The 25,325-nt window shown below is 40.0% G+C and overlaps 1 non-coding gene across 1 annotated transcript; it reads right to left on the bottom strand.

Annotated features, from left to right (window-relative positions):
• Window positions 1-24,896: 24,896 nt before the first annotated feature.
• On the bottom strand, window positions 24,897-25,008 carry LOC147998189 (U6 spliceosomal RNA). The gene has a single exon (XR_015647149.1). It is a non-coding gene; the product is annotated as a U6 spliceosomal RNA (small nuclear RNA).
• Window positions 25,009-25,325: the final 317 nt, after the last annotated feature.

Below are 25,325 nucleotides of genomic sequence, written 5' to 3'. Positions count from 1 at the left end.
ACTCTCTATGTAGCTTCCTGAATATTACTGCACAGTATGCCTTATGTAACAGTTTCTTGTTTTATCAAAATCAAATATTTTCCTTAATTTTATGTTAATATAAATTTAGACAGCTCTTTATTACAAAATTTAGTTAGTTAGTTAGTTAGTTAGTTAGTTGGTTAGTTTTGTTTTGTTTTTGAGACAGGGTTTCTCTGTGAAGCCCTGGCTATCCTGAAACTTATTCTGTAGAGTAGGCTGGCCTAGAACTCAGAGATCTGCCTCACGAGTGTTGGAATTGAAGATATTCATCACTACCACCAAGCTGTATCCCCAATTTTCTTTTTTTTCCTTCTTCTTCTTTTTCTCTTTTTTTTTTCTTTTTTCTTTTTTTCGGAGCTGGGGACCGAACTCAGGGCCTTTCGTTTGCTAGGCAAGTGCTCTACCACTGAGCTAAATCCCCAACCTCTATCCCCAATTTTCTAATAACTTCTTTCCCCCAAACTCCCCCTGTACCCAAATATAAGAGAAAGGTTTTTTCTCAAAATTATCCCATCAAAATTAAATTTCTTATTAAGATTGCCATATTAAAGACAGCTTCTCAATTACTTCATTTTGAACAACAAATTACTATTTGGAAAAGACACATTAACCTGAACTGACCTCAATCAAAGCTAGACTTGGATGCTTATAGAGGTCACTTGGCATGATGGAGGAAGGTAAAAGAAAAATCAACTTGAACACAGATTATACCATTATTTCTGGAGAAATTACTTCAAACTGCAGTTCTGCCTACCACTGAATGCAAGCCTTAAAAAACTTTGTAAAAATGTGTTAAATACTTAGGTTGAGCTGGATAGATGGTTCAGTGAGTAAAAACACCTGTCTCCAAGATTGAGGACCCGAGTTCACTTTGAGAGAACCAAGGCCAGTAATTTGTCACGTGACCTCCACATGTACACCACAGCACACCTACTCACTGACAAATAGATAGAATAAGAGTATGTGCGCTCCTGCCCTGATGCTCCTCATTGTGAATACAAAGATGAGAATAGAAAAGCAACTTCTAATGTTTCCATAGTAAACAGATTCAAAAGGCAGAGCCATAAGGAAGGGCATGTAGTGTCATGCTGTAAAGTGGCTCCAGGAGAAGAGGTGAATGCGAGTGTCAAAATGCAGGTGTGGCATTAGAAACAAATTGCAGCCTGAAATATGAGAACAAACCAAGCAGTTTGTACAGCAACGCAGTTTCCCTGCCCTGTGCTCTAAAATGCACATGCATAACTAACATTTAAATTAAAATATTATAAGTAGACATTTGGCCATTGCAACTCTTGTCCTAAATGACGTCTTCTCAAGTTGAAAAAGGAAAAGATATTCTCAACTTTCAAATTTAGCAAAATTACCATTTGACTTTTATTCCAGGGCCACTTATATTCAGGCAGATATTCCTCTCATATCTCCAGGAAAAGGTATCTTACAGTCTATGTTTCCATTAACCCTATTCCTTAGCACTCTAAGAACATTTCTGCTGACCTCTCCTTTGTGTTCTACCTGGTATAGACAATGCCTCTTGCCCTCCATTTTGCAAGAGGAAGGAGTAATTACTTCTTTTCCCTCCAACCATCTGTCTCAGTCCTCATTAGCCTCATTCTGTAACTGTTACTGCATCAGTATGAGATGTCCTCTACAGCTCATATATGTAGAAGACCTGCTTACCAGCTTACCAGCTGGTAACACCATTTTAGGAAGAAGCAGATCTTTTTATATGGATCCGTGAGAGAAATTAAGTCATATGGATATACCTTGGGGGCATACTTTATTGCAGCTTTTCATTGTCTTGCCCTTTTCCTACATCTGACCTACGCACTCCTTCCGCCATGGTGCTTTGCTTCATAGCAGACCCATAGAAATAGAAGAAACAACAGAGTGAACCCTTTCAAACTGTGATGCAAAATAAATCCTTTCTTTACAAAACAAAGATTTTCTTTTATTTGTGTGTATGTGCATGCACATGCTGCACACAAACACACATACATGGTGGGGGTGGAGACACACACGGAGAGAAAGAGAGAGAGAGAGAAAGAGAGGGAGAGAGAGAGAGAGAGAGAGAGAGAGAGAGAGAGAGAGAGAGAGAGAGCGCCTTGGAGGCCAGAGGAGGGTATCTTATCCCTTGGAGTTGGAGTTAGAAACTTTTGTGGACCACTTAACAAGGTTATTGGGATCCAATCTCTGGTTCTTACAATAGAACAGCAAGCATCCTTAACCACTGAGCAATCTCTTCACTACCATCCATTGCTTTTCTTTGCTGAGTACAGCTCTGGCTGTCCTGAAACTCACTACATAGACAAGGCTGGCCTCAAATTTACAGTAATGCACCATTCTTTATCTTCCTGCTGAGATTACAGGCAGGACCCTCCACACCTGCCTTATTCTTCCTCTTCTTCAACTTGTTTCTTTCAGTCCTTTATCACAGCATCAGAACAGTAGAAAACTCAGCTGTGCTTTTTACACTAAGGGTCATAAAACAAAAAAAAATGCTACAGATGTTTTTGGTATGATTTAAACATGAATTTATAAATTCAGTTTATTGTTAATAGCTTTTACCAATGATAAGTTTTCCTAAGTTTTTAAATACATATTTTGTTTTTGCTCATGTATATCAGCTGTGTCTGTGTGGAGGCAAATACATGTGAGTGCAGATGCCTCAGGAGGCCAGAAGGAATCATATCCCATAGGAGCTGGAGTTATGAGCAATTGTGAGCTGACTGATGTGGGTTCTAGATACCAAGCTCAGGTCCTTTGCAAGAGTAGTTAGTTGCTGAACCAGCTCGCCAGCCCTAAGGTTTTGTTTTCTCAATATCTTGATTGTGTTTCACTCTTTTTATTTCTCTATGATCATACCTTTGCCCTGAAATGCTCATTACACTCAACTGTCTCGAGAAACGCTAGAAGTCATTACAGAGAAAACTGAAAACAAGATCAGGACATGGTGGTACATGCCTTTAATTCTAGTACTTACAAGGCAGAGGCAGGGGAATCTGTATGAGTTCAAGACCAGCCTGGTTTATATAGTGCTTTCCAAGCCAGCCAGGGTTTCATAGTGAGACCTTGTCAAAAACAAAATAAAATAAAACAAGTAAAAAGTTGAAAGGAATATTCATTGTCCAGTCTTTAAAGAAAAATACTTATACAGCAGGATGTGAATTTTCTAAAACCAGCTATAATTTCAAATGTTTTCTTCTCTATGTACAGGTGTGTTGCCTACATGTTTGTGTGTATAACATATTTTTGCCTGATGCCTGTAGAGGCCAGAAGAGGGTATCAGATCCCCTGGTACTGGATTTACACTTGTTGTGAGCCACTATGTGGGTCTAGGAATTGAACCCTTGTCTTCTGAAAAAGCGGCCAGTGCTCTTAACTGTGAGTCATCTCTTCAGGGAAAAACAAGCTATTGTGATGAAAGAGAATATTCTCTAATTTAATTCTATGTTCTGCTGAGCTTCCCCAAAGCAAACCTTTAGGAATTTGAGAGTTCTACTGTAGCAGAGCAAGAGGCAGTCGAATTGTACACCTTTGCTAGTACTATGGCACTTGAGGATTATTCATTGAATTTTTTATTTTTCTACCTTTCTACTCTGTCTCTTTGATGCTTGTGCTTTTCCACTTGGTTTTTTTTTTTTACTTTTTAAATCCTCCATATATTCAAGTACTTTTAAAAAGAATTATTTATTTTCATTTTATGTGTGTAAATGTTTTGCTGACAAGTATGTATGTGCACCATACTTCTGCAATGGCTGTTGATAGCAGAAGAGGGTATTCAGCCAGATTTAACCTCTGAAGAGTCTTGCATATTTGATTCAGTCCGTGTTTTCTTTCGCTATTAAATATATTTCATATTAAATTATGTGGATTTTATAGTGAAAAGAGACATTAAAGCAAGTCCTTTATAACTGTCAAGTTGACTAGGCCACAGTGTGGTCAAATGTTTGATCAAGCATGGTCATTTTGCCTGATTCTGTGAGCAGGTTCAGATAAAATTAACATCTAAATATATGGACCCAATTCCTCTCCAATGTAAGTAAACCTCATCCAGTCAGTTGAATGTCTGAATACAGCACAAAGACTAACTTATACATGCACAAGAAGGAGCTATCTTTTCTGGGTTAATGCCTTTATATCAGGTATTGACTTATTCCCAAATGATCAGCTGAACTGCAGAATGAACTTTTCTTGGATATTACACCTGTCAGTCTAGGGGCAGTTGCTCTCCTGTGTCTCTTGCTTTGCCAGCCATGCTACAAATCATATGATTTGACCCGCATGATAGTCTGAGCCAATTCCTTATTATAGTAAATATCTATGTTTTCTAAAATCTCTACATACCAACTGATCTATCTATCTGATTCTGTTTTTTGGATAATCTAGAGTAATAGACACCAGTGCCTCTTACGCCTTGAACCCCGTCTCATATTTAAGGCTAGCCTCAAGTTCACTATGTACCTGAGGATTTTGAACCAATTCTCCTGCCTCCTCCTCCTTAGTTCTAAGATTATAGGTATACATCACCAAAACCATGCTCAGTTTATGTGATGCTGAGGATCAAACCTAGGATGCTACATACTGTATACTTACTCTGCCAATTAAGTTATAGTTCCAAAACCAACCCTACTCTTATTCTTATTTAATATTATGTGTATGAGAGTTTTTTCCTGCATGCACGTGTAGGCATTGCATGTCTACTAGTGCCTGCAGAGGCCAGAAGAGGGTGTTGGATCACTTGTGCAATGGTTTGAATGAAAATTGTCCCCATAGGCTCAAAGATTTAAATACTTGTTCACCAGGGAGTTCTACCATTCGAAATAATTAGAAGGTTGGGCCTTGTTGGAGGAAGTATATCACTGGAGTTGGACTTTGAGGTTTTCAAAAGCTGAAGCCAAGCCCAATGGCTCTCTCTTTGTGCTGCCTGAAGATGTGGATGTAGAATCTTCAGCTACTTCTCCATTACCATGTGTCAATAATAATAATAATGGAATAAACCTCTAAAAATGTAAGCCAGCTCCAATGAAATGTTTTCTTTCATAAGAATTGCTGGGGTGTCTCTTCAGAGCAGTAGAATGCTAAGACACACTGAAACCTGAGTTACAGGTAGTTGTTCCCAATTCTGTAGGTACTGGTGGATTGAATATAGAGAGTAGTCATTGCTCTTGATCACTGAGCCTTTCCTATGAACCTCCCTATGACCTTTGTTATTGCTTTGTTTTGTTTTTGTGGTAGATCTCTTCGTGGATCTGGCTGACCTGGAGCTCATTTTGTGGGCTGGCTTTGAAATCATACAGATCCACCTCCCTTTTCTTCCTGAGTACTAGAAATATGGGTATCTACCACCACTATGCCCACACTGTAGGAGAAAAAGATGAAGAGACAATGTGGGCATATGTTTTTTCATGTTTCTTCTTTATTCTGTGCCTGATGAAAGATAGAGAAATGGACAAACTGGAGGGAACACCAAGGATATGAGATTTGGAGATGAAGTTACTACATGGTACAACCTCTGTTCTCTCCAGAGGGAAAGAATAGGAATAAAACTGTGTGTATATCAGTGTAATCAATATATTCCTTGCCAATATAAATTGAGAACTGCTAAATGGCATTCCTATGTTTTAAGCTACATAGAGAAGCTAAACCTGTAACTTGAGCTGGTAAGATGGTTTTGTGTATAAAGGTGCTTGTTACTAAACCTACTGACAAAAGTTTGTACTTATGTATTTCTTTTCTTTTGAAGATGAGGTAGGTAAGTCATCTACCAATGAATTAAGTCTCCAACTTCTTATGACCTGAGTTTGATCCCTAGGAATCATATGGTTGCAGGAGAGAACTGACCTCTGAAATTTGTCCTCTGAACTTCACATATGCAACCCCCGTTCACTCATGCAAATAAACAAATAAATATATGTATAAGAAAAGATAAAATTTTAAGTACACATATAACTCAACAATAAAGAGGCATCCCAATCTCTCCAAAGTTTCTATGCAAATGAGCAATAAACAGCAAAATCTTCAACAAGATGCCACTTTATATCCAGTAGAATAACTAAAGTCAAAAGGATAAAACGAGGTTGGAGATACTGCTAAGTGTCAAACTACCAGCTTAGATTGTGCACAGGCCACATGGCCTGATTCCTAACACTTAAAAAAATAGTCTAACAATCACAGCAAGACTGGAAAGGTGCTGGAGAAGTCAGGGCCTTCAGACCCTGCTGACAGAAATGGGAAGTGGTGTGCTAACATTGGAAAACATTCTGCCAGTTCCTCAGAAACCTAAACAGAGTTCTTCTCATAGGCTCCAAAAATATATTTCATAGAAAGAAAACATTTTTACACAAAGCCTTGTGAGGATATGTGTATAGTAATGTTGTTGGGAAAAACTCACAAACAACTCCTATCCCTCAGGGAATGAAATAATAATAAAAAAAAGATGTGGTCAAGTCATATAAAGAAGTATTATTCAGTCACAAAAGGATTGAATGCTGTTATATTTCATTTAGATCTACCTTAAATGCATTTCTTTCTTTTTGAGATGGAGTCCCTTTAGGATCTGGTTTGTTCCTCATCTTGTAGCTCAGGATGACCTTCCATTTCTATCATCTGAGTTTTAAGTATATATGTATGTGCCACCACACTGGTGCAATTTCAAGGACATTAGGCAAGCTACATTACCAACCTAACCATTCTTTTGCTGTCATTTGATTTTTTGAGGCAGGGTTACAGTCCTGGCTGTCCTTGAACTAACTATGTAGATCAGCCTGGCCTTAAACTCACAGAGCTCCTCTTGCCTCTGCCTCCCAAGTGCTAGGATTAAAGGGGAACACCTTTACTGCTCAGCTCAACAGGTCTTAAGATAAGTCAATCACAAATAACCCCTTATTACATGGAACATTTTATTATTTAGTTTTTCTTTAAACTATGCAATGCTTCTCTTCATAACTACAAATAATGTAATAAGAATGTAACTATTCTGTAAGCAATGAAGTCCCAGTCTTCCCCTTTTCTAGAATTTTTGTAGCTTGTAACACTGGGATTACAACTGTATAGGAAAACCTGGTCTCCTTTCAGCAGCCAACTGCCTGACATATTTTAAAGATTTATTTTTCAACCATTTGTTTGTGTATGTGCGTGTGTGTGTGTCTGTCTGTCTGTCTGTCCCTTTCTTTGTGTATATGTGTGTATATACAGGTGTCCATAAGGCTAAAGCACGGAAACACGTCATCCCTCTGAAGATGATATTACAAACAGTTTTAACATACCAGCTCTGGATGCTGGGAACCCTCCAAAAAACTCCACATATGTGTGCTTGGTCCCTGAACCATCTTTCTAGCCTCCACCTGTTCATTTTTCAAGGTGTACCTGCTTGTCTTTGTTTTAGCACCATCATCCCCATCCAGCATCACTATGCCCTACCCAGTCCTGGATATATTTGAATTTTTGATGCCTGGTCAATGAATAAGTTCCCGTCCACCCATATAGTATGCTGCTACTTTGTCTCATGTAGTATTTTGTTTTTAACAACAAAGAGTCAAAACTGTAGTATTATCTTTGATAAACAGTAGTTCCTTTTTCTCACACATAAAAAGTTTGAATGTCCAATTTTCTGAGGAACCTCAGATGCCCTTCAACAGAGGAATAGATACAGAAAATGTGGTACATCTACACAGTGGAATACTACTCAGCTATCAAAAGCAACGACTTTATGAAATTCATAAGCAAATGGATGGAACTGGAAAATATCATCCTGAGTGAGCTAACCCAATCACAGAAAGACATACGTGGTATACACTCATTGATAAGTGGATATTAGCCCAAATGCTCGAATTACCCTAGATGCATAGAACACATGAAACTCAAGAAGGATGATGAAAATACGGATGCGTCACTCCTTTTTTTTTTACATTTCTTTATTTTTATTTTGATTTTTTTATTATTTTTTATTAACTTAAGTATTTCTTATGTACATTTTGAGTGTTATTCCCTTTCCCTGTTTCCAGGCCAAGGTCCCCCTAACCCCTCTCCCTCCCCTTCTTTATGGGTGTTCCCCTCCCCATCCTCCCCCCATTGCCACCCTCCCCCCAACAATCATGTTCACTGGGGGTTCACTCTTTGCAGGACCAAGGGCTTCCCCTTCCACTGGTGATCTTACTAGGATATTCATTGCTACCTATGAGGTCAGAGTCCAGGGTCAGTCCATGTATAGTCTTTAGGTAGTGGCTTAGTCCCTGGAAGTCTGGTTGCCTGGCATTGTTGTTCATATGGGGTCTCGAGCCCCTTCAAGCTCTTCCAGTTCTTTCTCTGATTCCTTCAACGGGGGTCCTATTTTTAGTTCAGTGGTTTGCTGTTGGCATTCGCCTCTGTATTTGCTGTATTCTGGCTGTGTCTCTCAGGAGAGATCTACATCCGGTTCCTGTCGGCCTGCACTTCTTTGCTTCATCCATCTTATCTAGTTGGGTGGCTGTATATGTATGGGCCACATGTGGGGCAGGCTCTGAATGGGTGTTCCTTCTGACTCTGTTTTAATCTTTGCCTCTCTATTCCCTGCCAAGGGTATTCTTGTTCCCCTTTTAAAGAAGGAGTGAAGCATTCACATTTTGATCATTCGTCTTGAGTTTCATGTGTTCTATGCATCTAGGGTAATTCAAGCATTTGAGCTAATAGCCACTTATCAATGAGTGCATACCATGTATGTCTTTCTGTGATTGGGTTAGCTCACTCAGGATGATATTTTCCAGTTCCAACCATTTGCCTACGAATTTCATAAATTCGTTGTTTTTGATAGCTGAGTAATATTCCATTGTGTAGATGTACCACATTTTCTGTATCCATTCCTCTGTTGAAGGGCATCTGGGCTCTTTCCAGTTTCTGGCTATTATAAATAAGACTGAGATGAATATAGTGGAGCAGGTGTCTTTTTTATATGTTGGAGCATCTTTTGGGTATATGCCCAAGAGAGGTATAGCTGGATCCTCAGGCAGTTAAATGTCCAATTTTCTGAGGAACCTCCAGACTAATTTCCAGAATGGTTGTACCAGTCTGCAATCCCACCAACAATGGAGGAGTGTTCCTCTTTCTCTGCATCCTCGCCAGCATTTGCTGTCACCTGAGTTTTTGATCTTAGCCATTCTCACTGGTGTGAGGTGAAATCTCAGGGTTGTTTTGATTTGCATTTCCCTTATGACTAAAGATGTTGAACATGGAGAACAAGAATACCCTTGGGAGGGAATAGGGAGGCAAAGTTTAGAACAGAGGGAGAAGGAACACCCATTCAGAGCCTGACCCACGTGTGGCCCATACATATACAGCCACCAAACTAGATAAGATGGATGAAGCAAAGTGCAGGCTGACAGGAACCAGATGTATATCTCTCCTGAGAGACACAGCCAGAATATGGCAAATACATAGGTGAATGCCAGCAGAAAACCACTTGAAGGGGCTTGAGACCCCATATGAACAACAATGCCAAGCAACCAGAGCTTCCAGGGACTAAGCCACTACCTGAAGACTATATATGGACTGACCCTGGGCTCCAACTACATAGGTAGCAATGAATAGCTTAGTAAGAGCACCAGTGGAAGGGGAAGCCCTTGGTCCTGCCAAGACTGTGAATGTGATTGTTGTGGCGAGGGCGGTAATAGGGGGAGGATGGGAAGGGGGACGCCTATATAGAAGGGGAGGGGGAGGGGCTAGGGGGATGCTGGCGTGGAAACCAGGAAAGGGAATAACATTTGAAATGTAAATAAGTAATACCCAAGTTAATAAAGATGGAGGAAAAAAGTCTGAATGTAGGCAGCAGCTAAAGTTTTATCAAATATTCAATGCCATCCCAAAGTTGCAGAGTCTACTAGGTGTCTGTCAAATATCTGTCTTCTTCAACAAGAGACTTTTAAGTTTTAGATAAAATGATATCTCTCTCCTATACCTTGGAGTACATGAGACAATATTAACCAGTGAGTCAGAAGGGTGCCAGAAATGGAGGTGCAAAAGTATTTTCCAGATGTTGGTGGTGGGGAGGATCACAATACATTAGAGGCAAGCTTGATCTACATAATAAGTTTCAGGCCACCTAGGAGCGCTACCATGTAAGACTCTCCTGTCACAAATCAACACACACACACACACACACACACACACACACACACACACAAACACACACACACACACAAACACACACACACACAATGAGTGTGCACACTGCATAAGGACTACTTTCATGATGGTAATTTTGGAGGAAGTAGCCACAGAGTATATATTTGTCTTTCCATTTGCCCTTTCACTTCTTCACATATGGGATGAAAAGCTGATGGATAGAGCTTGGTATATAGCTCGCCTCTCATGTGTGAAGCCTGGGGATCCACTCTCAGCATCACATAAATCAGGTATATTAGTTAGTTGTTTCATTGTTATGATAAAATACCTGATTAAAATAGCTTACAGAAAGAAAGGTTTACCTTGGCTCACAATCTGAACTTATAGTCTGTCATGATGGAGAGCAGGGAAGACATGATGGCAGGAACTTGAGGCAGCTGGCTACCTCATGTCCACTGTCAGGAAGAAGAAAGAGAAGAATGCTTGTCTTTCTTTTTACTTTCTTTCTTTCTTTCTTTCTTTCTTTCTTTCTTTCTTTCTTCAATACAGGGCCTTTTATTGTGGGATGGAGTCAACGATATTAATGGTGTCTTCCCACCTCAATTAACCTAATCTAGAAACCCCTTCACAGACATAGCCAGAGCTTCTAGGTGATTCAAGACCCTGTCAAACTGATAGTCAGTCTTAAGGATCACATACTGACCATAGTGGTGAGTTGCTGCATTACTAGCATTGAGGAAGTAGAGAGAGGAGATGTTCAAGGTATTCCTCATCCACATGATGTCAAGATAAACTGGAATTACATGAGACCATCTTTCAACATGAAGGGAGGGAAGGAAGGGAGGGAAGAAGGAAGGGAGAGAGAGAGGGAGGGAGGGAGGGAAAGGGATATAGGAAGGGAGAGAAAGGGAGGGAGGAATGGAGAGAGAGAGAGAGGGAGAGAGAGAAGAGAAGAGAAGAGAAGAGAAGAGAAGAGAAGAGAAGAGAAGAGAAGAGAAGAGAAGAGAAGAGAAGAGAGGAGGGAGCAAATATGATAGCCAGAACTCTGACTCTGAGCAGCACCTTGAGAACAAACAGAATTAGGTCAGACCAAAATGGTGACAAAGAACAAAATCATAAGGATCAGAGGTCCCTATTCATATCATGTAATTATACTGACAATTTTGAACTCCTCACTGTAGACTAAATAAAGCTGTACTGTAAAGCTGGGTTTTTGCTACCTGCAATTTAATACACGTTCTAACAGATTGGCAGCCAGTGTATCTCTAGCTGCTCTGGCCTACCCACTGAAGTGTAAAACTTGCTACTGCTACCATAGGATAAAGGACAGCATTTGCCACAAGCCATAGGTGTCTGGTTCCATAAAAGGTACAATAAACATAAGAGTATTCTAAGAACATATGTTTTTCCCACCCAGATCATTGTTAGAAGTTAAATTCTTCATTAAAAGTGTGTTTGTTTAGCATGCGCAAAACCCTGGGTTTGATACCTAGCACCAAATTAATAGGGGACAGTGGAGAAAGCCTGAAATCCCATTATTTGGGAGGCAGAGTCGGGGGAGGGGATAATTCAAGATCATCTTTAGTTAGTTAATAAATCAGAAGCCAATCTGGGCTTTGTTAGACTCTACGAATAACAGTAATAGTAGTAAACTTTTAAGATGGCAGTCAAACACTCCTTGGACCTCTTACATATATACTAGAATTATGTGACAATGAATATTCAACAAAATATAGTCTCCTTCAGATGACAGAGGGAAAAGTAAAGTGTAGCCACACACACGTTCACATATCTGATTTCCATATAAATAAAAAGCAAGAGTTTTATGGAGCACAAGTTGGCTTGAAACTCAGTTTGTATCCTGAACTGTCCTCCAAGTTGCAAGATCCCTCCTTCTCCAGCCCCTAGTGTGTTGGAGTGACAAGAGTGAACCACTGTATCTAGGGAAATCATATGAATTTAAATGTTTTCTGGCAAGCTCAATGCCTCCCAAGAATATATCCTTCTGCAAAAGCCTTAATGTCCTAAATAGTTAATGGCATTTCACCCCACCATAATACAATGAGCTGTTTATCTGCGTCTCTCCATGCACTTGGCACTTTGAAATACAATTCTATTTCCTGTCCCTTTTTGCTTTGTTTAGGAGGCTTTTGAGGTTAGCAACTGCTCCTCTCTATTTCCTTACAGATAAATCTAATTACTTAATAGTAGAAACATGCACTACAAATACTAATTGCTTTGAATAAAGCTCTAGAATAAAGCTCATAACACTTTGAAGGAGACTCATCAGAAAGACATATCTGAAATACCCTGTGGCTACAAATTGTACAATACCCAAAAAGGAAAAAAATCCATTAAAAGTACTCAAGTCCTTAAGAACTCGACTTTGACGACCTGCAAAGGAAACCAAGAACATTGAGTTCTCTTTGACAGGTATTCATTATTTATCCTTCCTGTCAGAAATCATAGATTTCTGTTTATCCTTCCTGTTTAATCAGCACCAAGAGGCATAATGGCTGTGAAAGGACCCAATGTCTCCGCACCCCCATCCAACCTCCCACTTTAAGGCACAGCCGATGAGCTCATTTGCAGAGAGGCTTGCCAGTTTCTGCATATGTTTTGTAATATAAATAGACCACATCTTAGGCATATCAGCAAGATAGAGGCAGCCTGCCCTACCCAAAGTCTGCTGAAGTAGAAATTCTCACCTTAAAAAAAAAAAATGAAGACAGACAAACCACTTCCGATTTCTACTTCTCCAGGAATTTAAGGATGTGCTGTGTGAAAATCACAATCTTTAGCAAATTTAGTTGAGCTCTATACTATCACAATTTTTAAAGCCTAATCCAAAGAGTAAACGGCAGTTGTATTTAGTTTCAGACTTTCAACTATTATTAGACAGCATGACTACATTTTTTTTAAAGTTTTTAAATTTGTTATGTATTTGCCTGCATGTATATATGTATACCACTTTTGCCAATAGAGGTCAGAGAAGGTGTCAGATCTCGTGGAATGGGAGTTACAAATGTTTGTTAACTACCATATGGCTTCTGTAAAACGAACCCTGGTTCTCTTCAAGAGCAATACATGCTCTCAACCACTGAGCTATCTCTTAAGGCCTCCATGACTATATTTTTATTGAGAATAATTCTGGTTTATGATCAGGATTATAATGAATTGCACTGGCTTAAGCACAAATGATTAAGATTCTCTACGTTGCTCATAAATCAAACCTGATATTGTGGTTTATGTTCCAAGTGGTTAGACAAAAATCAAGGTTAAGTTGATCATAACACCAAATGATTCTAGGCTGTACAATCATCATTACACATTTTATTTAAGATAGTTCTCTACAATGCTGGGAATGTCATTTAGAAGTGTTCCTCTACCATTCAGGAAATCCTGGGTTTGATCTCCAGTAGCATATGGAATTGGCGTGGAGACACATGCAACACAGGAGGTGGAAGCAGGAGAATCAGAAAATCAAGATCATCACTTTCATAGTTAGTAGGCAACAAGACAGCCTGGTATACATGAGACCCTGCCTTAAAACAAATCAAAAATAGTTCCTCAGAAGAAGTAGAAAAATAACAGAGTTCCATGCAGCCCTTATTTAGCTGCCCCAAGGGAGAACACTTTTGTAAGTCAGTGCTGATGCAATAGTGGTAACTCCAATAATAATCTCACTTGGACTTAACTTTTTTCAACATACTTTTTGTGAGCATGGAATGAAGTATATAGTTCTGTGAAAATTTTTCCACTTGCTTGGAATTTTGTAACTATCACCACAGAAAAGTAAAAATAAATGTTTTAAACATTTATGGAGTTCCAGTTATGCTACTATAGCACTACTAGTTTGATAGTAATTTCAGTAACCAACTTGGTTGGGTTAAGAACTACCTAGTGCGAAGACGGAGATGAATCAGTGACAAAGTGCTTGCTGCATAAGCATTACAGTGTCAGTTAAGATCCCCAGGATCCATTATGTGCATGCCCAGCATGGTGGCACTTCTCAGTATGCCTAACAAAGGGCAGGGTTGGAGGGCATAGGTAAAGACAGGAGGCTCCCAGGGCTCCATGTGTTCCAGGCTTTCATTGGGAAACCCAGATCTAAAAAGCAAGGTATAGACTGAGAAACACTCCCAAGCTTAAACTCTGGCCTATACTCGCACAGACATAGGCACAGCAACACATATGAAGAACACACCCATAAATATCCATGGTATTAACGAGCAACAGCTTCGGGTGTGTCTGTGGGGACATGTCCACTGAGGACTAACTGAAGGGTAAGAGCCACCCTATGTATAGGCTGACCCAGTCCATGAGTGAGTGTCCTAATGGAATGAAACATTGGGAGAGCAAAAGCCAGCTGAGCTTACTGCAGACTCAATGTGACCATCTGCCTCAGGCTCCTGCTGCTGTGCTTTTCCTGCCAAGATGAACTGTATCTTCCCAAACTGTAAGCTGAAAATAGATGCTTCCTTCTTTAAGTTGCTTTGGTCAGGTTTTGACTGGGTCCTAGCAATGAGAAAAATTAGCTGCTACAACTACACATTTCCACATAACAACCTCATGAAGTAAGTTTATTGACGTTACTTAGGGCAGAGAAGGCTTAAATGAACAGGACACAACACACACTTCTTCTTTGTCTGCTCATTTATTTCTATGCACGTGACTAAGAGGTATTTTGATCTAGTAATATTAATTTCAACATGAAGGATGAAATTTTTCATGAAGGATTTTTTTTAATCAAACGTTAACTCTTCAACTTGAAAATATATAGAGATAAGCCGAAACATCTTCTCATTCTTTAAAATGTATTTATTTTTATATTCTGTACATGAGTGTTTTTCCTGCCCAATGAAGCCAGAAGATGGTGTTAAACGATGAATTCCCTGATACTAGAATTACAGATATTTGTGAACCAAATGCTGGGAATGGAACCTGGGTTTCCTTGAAATCAGCAAGAGGTCTTAACTGTTGACCCACCATCTCTCCAGTCCCTCACTTTGTTTTCTTAACTATAAGTAAGCATGAAGTAAGGCCTTTAAAAAACTATTAAGTACATGACGAGATCAGCAAAACTCAAGAAACAAGACAATAAGGGTCTATGCTACAGTTCCCTGTGGCAAAGCCTCAGTTCTATTTTGCTGTTCCTCAAAATTGCCAGTCTCTTTCTGCTTGTTTTTTTTTCTTTCCTCCTATGCACAGACTGTCAGTTTTATCCTCTGAGGATTATTTCTAAAAATAAAATGAGAAAGAAACACATCAAGGTCTCTATCTTTGGTTCCTAAATGTTATTTTTAACCTCTTTATTTTAAACATCACTCCCTAGTAGGAAACACACTGTCCACTGCACCACCTGCAGGTCCTATGCAACTAGAAAGGATTTGATCTTTGAGCTTCTCTTCATGGGCTCCTGTCTCCTTGGTCACTACTGGAGACCCGACATGGGAAACATGGGAATGCTCAGTGGGGCCCAGCCCTGAGCGCTGAGATGCTACTTCTTGTCTTCTCTCCATGTTTATCTTTTAGCAAATATCAAACGAAGTCTGACCTAAGCATTCAGCATTCACCAGTAAGTCATGCTCTTACTTTGGCCACATTCCCTCAATCTCTCCACACTTCTATCTCTTCCTGACTCTCACTGTTGGAATCATGAAACACTGTGCTCAGTCTTTCCCCACAAACACTGATTTTTCAACAGAGGGTAATTTCACTTCAGGGGACACATGACAATGTCGGGAAACCTTTTTGCTTGTCACAATTAGAGGAAGATAGTATTGGCTCCTAGTGGGTAAAGTCCCTAGATTGCAGTCCCCACAATAAATATTTATCCTCCCCTGATGGCAATAACTCTAAATTTAAGAAATCTTGTCCAGAAAGATTTTATTCAAGTTGGGATATGCTACAATTCAGAGTATGTTCTCATGACTCCTAAATTGGATTCTGCAGTCTTGCTTTCTGTCCCAACATCATATTACTCTACTTCTATATAATTCGCTCTATTTACATCTATTAGATACTTCAAACTTCACATGTCATAAGTTGGCTCTTGACATTTTCCTTATACTAGCTCTTCAGTCTCCATCCTATGATTGATGATACCATCCAATTAGATTTCTGTGTTTGCCCATGTTTAAGTATGTGGACATGTGTACATGTGTGCACATACATAATAATATTGGATGTCTTCTTCAATCATTCGCCATCATATTGTGGTCATTTGTTTTTAGTGTTTTATAAAAGACAAATTCTCTCAGGAAACCTGGCACTCACTGATTTGATTAGATTAGCTCTCTAATGAGCCTCAGAGATTGTTGTAAAAGTATAAAAAATAAAAAAATATTGTGGTCTTTTACCCCGATAGGTCCTGCACCACGGTGCCCCAAGATATCTTGGTGGAAACACATCCCAATTCCGCCGCCGCGGCCCAGTGTCTCCAGCCGCCCCACACTTTCCTACACTCAAACCCTCACATAAAAGAACACACAACACAATAATCTTAGATCCAATTGATAAGATATAATTGCCCACTTAAACATACAAAGCCCGGTACCATCCATCCCTTAAGAACATTGATAACAACCTGTAAATACACAGAGCGAGATCTTTACAATAGCCTCCATTGTCCTGCCATGGCTTCTTGGCCATTCCTCCTCCTCTCTCCTCTCTCTTCATTCGAGTCTCTTCCTCTTCCTTCAAACTTTTCTCCCGCCCATCCTTCCTTCTCATCCAATGATAGGCCTCCTTCTATCTTGTACCTGCATCACCTGTGACATCATCCCACAAGAGATCTACCTGTATGCTGGCTAGTTAATGTCAATTTGACACAAGCTAGAGTTTTCTGAAAGGAAGGAACTTCAGTTAAGAAAAATGCCGGCATAAGATCAGGCTACAGGCAAGCCTGTAGGGCATTTTCCTAATTATCTATTTATTCAGGAGGGCCAAGCCCATTGTGGGCAGTGCCATCTCTGGGTTGGAGGTCCTGAGTTCTATCAGCAGACAGGCTGAGCAAGCCATGAGGAGCAAGCCAGTAAGCAGCACTCCTCTGTGGCCTCTACATTAGCTTCTGCCTTCAGATTCCTACCCTGCTTGCCTTCCTGCCTGCATTGCTTTTGATGGTGAATTGTTATGTGGAACTGTGAGTGGAACAAACCCTTTCCTCCCCAAGTTGCTTTCGGTTATGGTGTTTTCTCACAGAAATAGTAACCCTAATTAAGACAACCTGTCCCCACCTCCACAGCATTGGAATGTCAGTGTGCTGGGGGGGATCAGAACTCAGGTCCTCACATTTCCATGGCAAGGCCAGCACTGTATAGCATGAGCCTTCTCCCCAGCTCCCTATGAGCTGGCTTCCATTCAAACTTCAAGTTTATGGAAACCATTTATACAAACGTTATCATGATTAGAATTAAGCAATAACGGACCTGTTAGAAACTTCATTTGGGAAATGAGGATAACATCAAGACCAAAAACTTCTAAGGATGAGATGAAACCTACACAGTTACTGTGACCTGTGATAGCAGCCCCAGCCTGAGAACACTGGTCTTATGCTGATTCCCATACAGTAATTTTTCCCTTTCATTATTTTTCATTATTTTTCTAAGCTGTTGTTAGAAAGGCAGTTTTGGACAGTGCTAGAATCAACAAATTATAGGCTGTGGATCAAACATGGACTGTCATTTGTTTTCATGTGCACTATTAATAGAAAGATTTTACAATTTCTAAATAATTGGTAGGAAGTAAAGAATTCATGATACATGGAAATCACAATCAATTTGAATTGCAGTATCTGTAAGTCACATTAATTCATAGAGGTATTGTCTTTGTCTGCCCTCGATGATAGCAAACCCCTTCAGTAGTGATTACACACACTGTAAGGCTGACCAAAACACACACACACACACACACACACACACACACACACCACATGATTGGACATGGGGGATGGAGAGATGGCTGGGTGACTAAGAGCACTTGCTGCTCTTACAGAGAATCCAGGTTCTGTTCCTAGTAACCATATAGTACTTCACAATTGTCTGCAATTCCAGTTCCAGGGGATCAAATCCTTCTTCTGGATTTTGAGGGAACAAGGCACACATGAGGTACACATACATACACACCAACATAAAATACACATACTCATACACATAAACTAAGAATAAATGCTAAAAGAAAGAAAAGGACCCAGGGGAAATGTAATATGTCTGTAACTTATCATTTATAAGACAGAGGCAGGAGGTTCATGAGTTCCAGTCAAAAAAAGACAAAATGGGTTTAGTAATATTGTACAGGTAGTAAAATGTTTGCCTAGCACGCAGGAAACCCTAGTTTCAGTCCCTAGTGCCATATAAACTGGATGTGGCTAGCACACTACTGTAATCACAGAGGCAGGAGGAGAGGAAGTTTGAGGACAGCTTTGAGTACAGAGTTAGATCAGAGGTAAACTGAGATATATATGAAACCCTGTGTTAAAAAGAAAAGGGAAATAGAAAAACAAATGTAAAGGGAAAAGGTAGATTGCAGATATGTCTCAGAGGCAGAAAACATATTTATCATGTGCAAAACCTCAGATTTAACTCCTAGCACTGAAATAATTATCATCATCGTCGTCGTCATCGTCATCATCATCATCATCATCATCATCATCAAAACAGGAATATTGAAAGACAGATTTAAGTTTTGTGCCAGTTAGCAGTATAGTCTTTGAATTTCATCCAATGTCTTTAAGTTTCTGGTTAAATGGAAATGATGATATTTTCCTAGAAAGATTGTTAGACAGACCAGAAGAAAACCTAAGTGCAACAATAATTATTATTAGAGAAAATTTCTGTATACTGTAAGAATGCTTATGTATGCCCTTTCTGTAACTGCAAATTTTAAGAAGACTATCTAGTCTATTTTGGTCATTAGCTCAATGATGATTGAACATTCTTTACAGTCTGTGCTGATAGCAAAAGGAGAGTGGTTAGTATCTTCCTTATTCACATAGCATCCCACCTAATGGTGAATTCCCCTTGTGAGTAGTTTACTGTAAAATTTTCTCCTAAGTGATACAGGTGAAAAATATCTGAAATAGGAAACAGTCATGATCCACCTGATCTTCTGCTCAACTTCCTGGTACCAAGAATGTCAAAAATAAGTTTTCTTAACAGAAAATGGAAGGGAAGTGAACAGGACATTGGCATAAAACAACAACCCCAAGGTATCTAGACACCCTGTCTTTTTAGACTCCCTAGAGCAGTGGCTCTCAACCTTCCTAATGCCCTGTCCCTTTAATACAGTTCCTCCTATTCTGGTGATTCCCCAACCATAAAACTATTTCATTGCAACTTCATAACTGTTATTTTGCTACTGTTACAAATCATAATGTAAACATCTTATATGTAGGATATCTGATATGCAACCCCTGTGCAAGGATCATTTGACCCTCAAAGGGGTTGAGACCTACAGGTTAAAATCCACTGCCCTAGATAATGCTCACAGTGTCCAAAGAAGCAGAGACCAATGTCCTGATATTAGATTGGCCTTCCCCAAATGTCCAAGGTTAAGAAATTAGGGACATGCCTCACACTTACCTTGCCTGTGCCCTCTTTTGGGATCTTGACCTCAGCCCTGGCCACCAATTCCAATCCTTCAGGAAATTCTGCCATTCCTAGTTGTTCCTTAGACTCAGACTTGCCTTCTGACTTACAGCTCATTCCCGGAATCAAAAAGAGGTCAACTTTAGCTCTTTTTCTTGGTCCGACACCATCCTTTCCCCCATTTGCACACAACCATTTTCTCTGGATCGTTAAAGCAATTTTTGCTACACAAAGAGTCACTGCCAGCCACTCTAGGTTTCCTCCTGTTACTGAACTCTCCTTTCTCAAGCACTTTCTGGGATGATCCACATCCATCATGAGTGACAAGGCACACAGCGTCATCCTGCTAATTAACATATGGCCTAATTATGGCTGTGTTACATTTTAGAAGACAGAATTAAAGTCTGAAGTGACCTAAGTAATTAGTAAGGGATAGACAGGGGGAAAAAAAGGAAGGAAGCAGCAGCAATAAGGTTGAGATAGGCAGTGACCCAGCCATGACAGGTGAGGCAAGTTTAAAAAAATGGCTGAGACTCCGGTACTTAGATATGTTGGGGTTCGATACAGGCTCCCCAAGCTCTTTGTTTGCTGGTTTATTTGTTCGCTTTTTGAAGCATCAAATGTAGAGCTAGATCGCGTTTTTTGGTGTGTGTGGGGGGCAGTGCTTAGTAAGAGAGAATAAATGACTCAGAAAAAAAATCACACCCATAAAGTTGAATTTTCAAACAGAGTCTCAGAAGAGAGAAAGGAAGGGCCATGTCTGACAGCAGAATTGACATGCTAGTCCATGTAGTGAGTGGTAGATACTTTTCGGGTTTCACTAAAAATTTGATCTTGGGTCAAGAAAGTGAGCACAGGTCATTGATATGTGAGAAGACCTGGGAACACTGACAAGAGCATGGGGAAAGGGACAGAAGGCAGAGAGAAAGTTTGTTACAGAGCAAATTATGAATAATGGTTGCTACAGCTCAATGCATCTGGGGAGCTAGGGTTGGAGAGTAGACCATATCTTGACAACCTTTGTCCTTAGAAAGCTGTTCTGTAAATACTTTAATCTTTAGGGACCAGCCGGTCTCCGCCACCCAATTCAGTTCTGCCTCCATAGAGAAAGATCAGCCAGTGGTAACACACAACTGAACATAGCTGTGCTCCAATCAAATGTTTACAAAATAAGACAGTCTTTACAGGCCTATGGATTGTCAACCCTTTCCTGGAGAATAGTTTCTCAATCTCTAGCAGAGAAGAACCTACTTACTTACTTAGTGTTTATTTGTTTGAGGAGAAGATTCTTCAATTTCTAATCAAATATGTGAGCTTATGGGGTCATATTCATTCAAACCACCACACTGCTTCTGTTATTCCTCATGGGATTACAGGTGTGTGCCACTCACTATACCTAGTTTGTACACAATGTGTAATTGTGTACAATTACAAAATTACATTGTGTAATGTAAGGATTGGAGCCTAGGGCTTCATGCATTCTAGACAAGTATTCTGCCTACTGAGCTATAACCATAGCCCTAGAAGAACAAATTTTTAAAAATGTCAGCCTGTGATGGTGGTGCATGCCTTTGATCCCTAGCACTCTGGAGGAAGATACAGGAGGATCTTTGAGTTGGAAGTCAGCCTTGTTTAAAGACAGAGCTCCAGGACAGCTAGGACTACACAGACAAACCCTGTTGTGAAAAAAATGAACAAAAAATGTCCCTGGGACATGGGAGCTGAGGTTATGGGCAGCTGGTTTGTCACTCAGGTGTGGCATCTCCATCTTATTCCACCAATGCCTGATCCCCATAATGGCTCATCCACCTAAAGATTGACACCATGGCCCCTGCCAAGAAGAAGCAGAGGACTGGAGGGATGAAGCTGGGCCTGTCATGATATGAAGAATATGAAATGGTGGTAACCAGAAGAATCAGAAGGCTTAACCGTAGTCACTGAAGACTACAGGACCTGACATAACTGTTGCCCTGAACCAGATGCTGCAACTGGAGGCCCCAGAGTTGTGGGTGCAGCTGCCACAGAAAGGTGGCTTGGAGATGATGCTACTGGGCCCCAATGACAGTAATACAGAACTCTGGACTGGTGTTAGGAAGAGCTTGTCTTGAAAACTCAAATTTCCTAAGCCCCCAGAGGTGGGGAAAAAATGGAAGATTTGGTCAGGAGTCCCCTTGCTGAGCTTTTGGTCCCTAGAGATATTAGAACATTTATGGTGTTCCATGGCCAAACTTAAGCCATGGTCCTATAGACATAGTTGCCTCCTCACCAGAAATGACGTTTCAGTTGAGAGTCAATCTCTAGTAAGGTATTGTAAAAGTATTTGAAAATTTTTAATAAAGTTTGGACAAAAGTTTTTTTAATGTGTCCTCTGGGCTGGAGAGATGGTTCAATGTGTAATAGCACTCACTGTTCTTCCAGAGGACCCAAGTTCAGTTTCCATCATGTATTCCAGGCAGCTCACAACCACTCCTGCAACTCCAGGGAATATTCTAATCTGCAAGGAAGGGCACCTGCCGCTATGTGACATACATTCACACAGACATGTCTACATACACATAAATAAAAATAAATCTTAAAAATATCCAACTATTCAATTCAATTAAAATAAGACTTTTGTCAATATCACAAAATATCAACTAGAAGAAAATTGACAGTAAAACGTGGTGATATAGCTGTCTCCTGAGAGGATCTGCCAGAGCCTTACTGATACACATGTGGATGCTAACAGCCAACTATCGTATTGAGCGTGGGGTCCCCAATGAAGAAGTTAGGGGAAGGACTGAAGGAGCTGAAGGGATTTGCAACCCCACAGAAAGAAGAACACTATCAACCAACCAGAACCCCCAGAACTGCCAAGGTAAACCACCAGCCATATGTAGCAAACAATGGTCTTATCTGGCAGGAGAGGAAAGGCCCTTGGTCCTGTGAAGGCTCAATTACCCAATGTAAGGGAATGCTTGGGTGGTGAGGCAGGAGTGGGTGGGAGGGAGAGCACCCTCATAGAAGCAGGGAAGAAGGGGGGATAGGATAGGAGGTTTGTGGAGGGGAAACCGAGAAGGAGGGATAACATTTGAAATGTAAATAAAGTAACCAATTAAAAAAGTGATGATACTGTGCTAGAGAGTTAGCTCAGGGTTTAAGAATATAGCCTGCTTGTGCAGAAGATCCAAGTTCAATACAAAGCACCCATATGGCTGCTCACAATTATCATTAACTCCAATTCCAGGAAATAACAACTGATGTCTTATTCTGGCCTTTGTAGGCACCTCTATGTACATGATCCACAGGCATACACAGAAGGCAAAACATCAATAAGAGAAAAAAAGAAAGAAAGAAAGAAAGAAAGAAAGAAAGAAAGAAAGGAAAGAAAGAAAGAAAGAAAGAAAGAAAGAAAGAAAGAAAGAAAGAAAGAAAGAAAGAAAATGATCCACAGGCATACACAGAAGGCAAAACATCAATAAGAGAAAGAAAGAAAGAAAGAAAGAAAGAAAGAAAGAAAGAAAGAAAGAAAGAAAGAAAGCCCATACAAGTTGACAAAGGGGAATCCTTGTGATGTTACTATGACCATTATTCACAACAGTATGGAAATTTCTGAGGACAAATCAAAACCTAAGGGTGAAACTACCAAGCTGGACATGGAGGCTCACTTGTGTAGTCCTACCACTTGAAAGGCTGAAACAGGAACATTATTACAAGTTGAAGTCAACATGGGCTACATAATGAGTTGCAGATGGCTGGTCTGGGCTGCACACTGAGACCCAGTCTCAAGAGAGAGAGGAGGTGGTAAAGGAGAGAGAGGAAGGAAGAAAATCATTACTGGTCATACAGCCACATTAAATGAAGCCTGTACTCAGAAGACATATCTGTACTCCCACATTTCTTGAAGCACTATTCACACTAGGAGAGAAGTAGAAACAACCTAAGTGCCCCCCCCCCAGCTGATGAAGGGATCATGGACACACCATTCAACTCCAAAAATAAAAAAAAATGCTGCCATTTACAGCAGCATGGATGGAACTGGGCCTCATTTTGTTAAGGAAAATAAGTCAGACACAGAACTATAAATACTGCATGATTTCACTCACACAGAGAATTGAATGCAGTTGATCGCAGAGGACTTGAGAGTAGAACGGTGCTTATCAGAGGCTGGGGAGAATAAGAAAGGAATGGATGGGGAGGGATGGGTTAATAGGTACCATGTTGTAGTTAGATGAAAACAAGGAGCTCCTGTGTTTCAGTTTTTTCCATTATTAATTTGTTTGCAGTGTTAGGAAACAAGTTCAGAGCCTCATCTATACTAGACAAATATTTAAGCAATACAACACTCCCAGAATTCTAGTGTATTCTATCCCACAGCAAAATGAATATATAATGATAATAGACTGGATGTTTCTTCTCCTAATTTTTTTGCTATATACTTCAAAAAGGTAGATAATGATTTGAAATATTTCCATTTCAAAGAAAGCATGGATTCTTATATCTATGCTTAATCCACGTTGAACATTACACAGTGCATATACCAAAACACCATATGGGTACTCCATAAGCGTATATATTTCTATGCACCAGTTGACCAATTACATATCAAATAGAAATTCTCTTCAAATTGTTAGATCAAAAGACACTGAATCATTCCATTCCATTGCTAGAAGTTTCAAAATGCCATCTCTGGAATTCTCCACATACCACATCCCAGATGGATAGAGACCTTGACCCCATTCATCCATCATGACTGTTTAAAGCTCTAGGTTCCCCTTACCAGGTGAGAAGGCTAAGGCATTTAGCCACTGACACTCACTCATCATTGTCAATGGTACTTCTAGGGATATTGACAACTGGTCCTCTGGCTTCTCTGGAACTTGGGCGAAATACACATCTACAGTTTAAGAGGTACAGGTATTCATGGCACTCTTATGGGAGGAAGGGCTAGGTATAAATAGGAAAGAGAAAACAGAGACACTGTGTGGAAAGCATTGGCAATTTCAGTTCAGGGGCATACGGTCAAAGGATGCATATTATAGAAGCAAGAAAATTGACAGAAGTCCTGGCTCTGCCATTTAGTTTCTTTGTTTCTCCATTTATTTATTTCAAAAGTGAGCATGATATGAGCCGCCTCCTTCCAACCTGAGGAACTATTGACAGTTGATGGCTGCTAAGGAAGGGTCAGTTGCCTTTTCATTTTCCTTTTTAAAAATAAATATGGAGTGCTCCACAGATTCGCATGTCATTCTTGCACACGGGCCCTGACAAGCTAATTTTCTGTGGTTCGCTGAAATTTTAGTATATGTGGTGAGAAAGTGAGCACAAATTAGTTTTCTTTAAGAATGCAGTCACTGAGTAGATAGCCCATGCTCCAGTGGCTACCCTACACCCATCCACATTTGGGAGCACTAATTGGACTCAGTCGGGTACTGTTTTTAAAAAGGAAAAGAAAAAGAACGAGAGGACATGAAATTAGGGGGGAGATATGTTGGGGGAGGATCCAGGAAGAATTAGAGGGGTTGAGTGGGGACTGAATATGGTAGGAATACATTGCATACAGATATGAGATTCTCAAAGAATAAATAAAAATCATTTTAAAATGAGAATAATGCCACTACATTCAGCACTTAAGCACTGTTA

This window comes from Rattus norvegicus, chromosome X (genome assembly GCF_021556685.1).
Source record: "Rattus norvegicus strain SHRSP/BbbUtx chromosome X, alternate assembly SHRSP_T2T, whole genome shotgun sequence".
NCBI classification, from domain to species: domain Eukaryota; kingdom Metazoa; phylum Chordata; class Mammalia; order Rodentia; family Muridae; genus Rattus; species Rattus norvegicus.
Note: the sequence above shows the minus strand (reverse complement) of the source record. Positions and strands in the feature narration are given on the sequence as shown.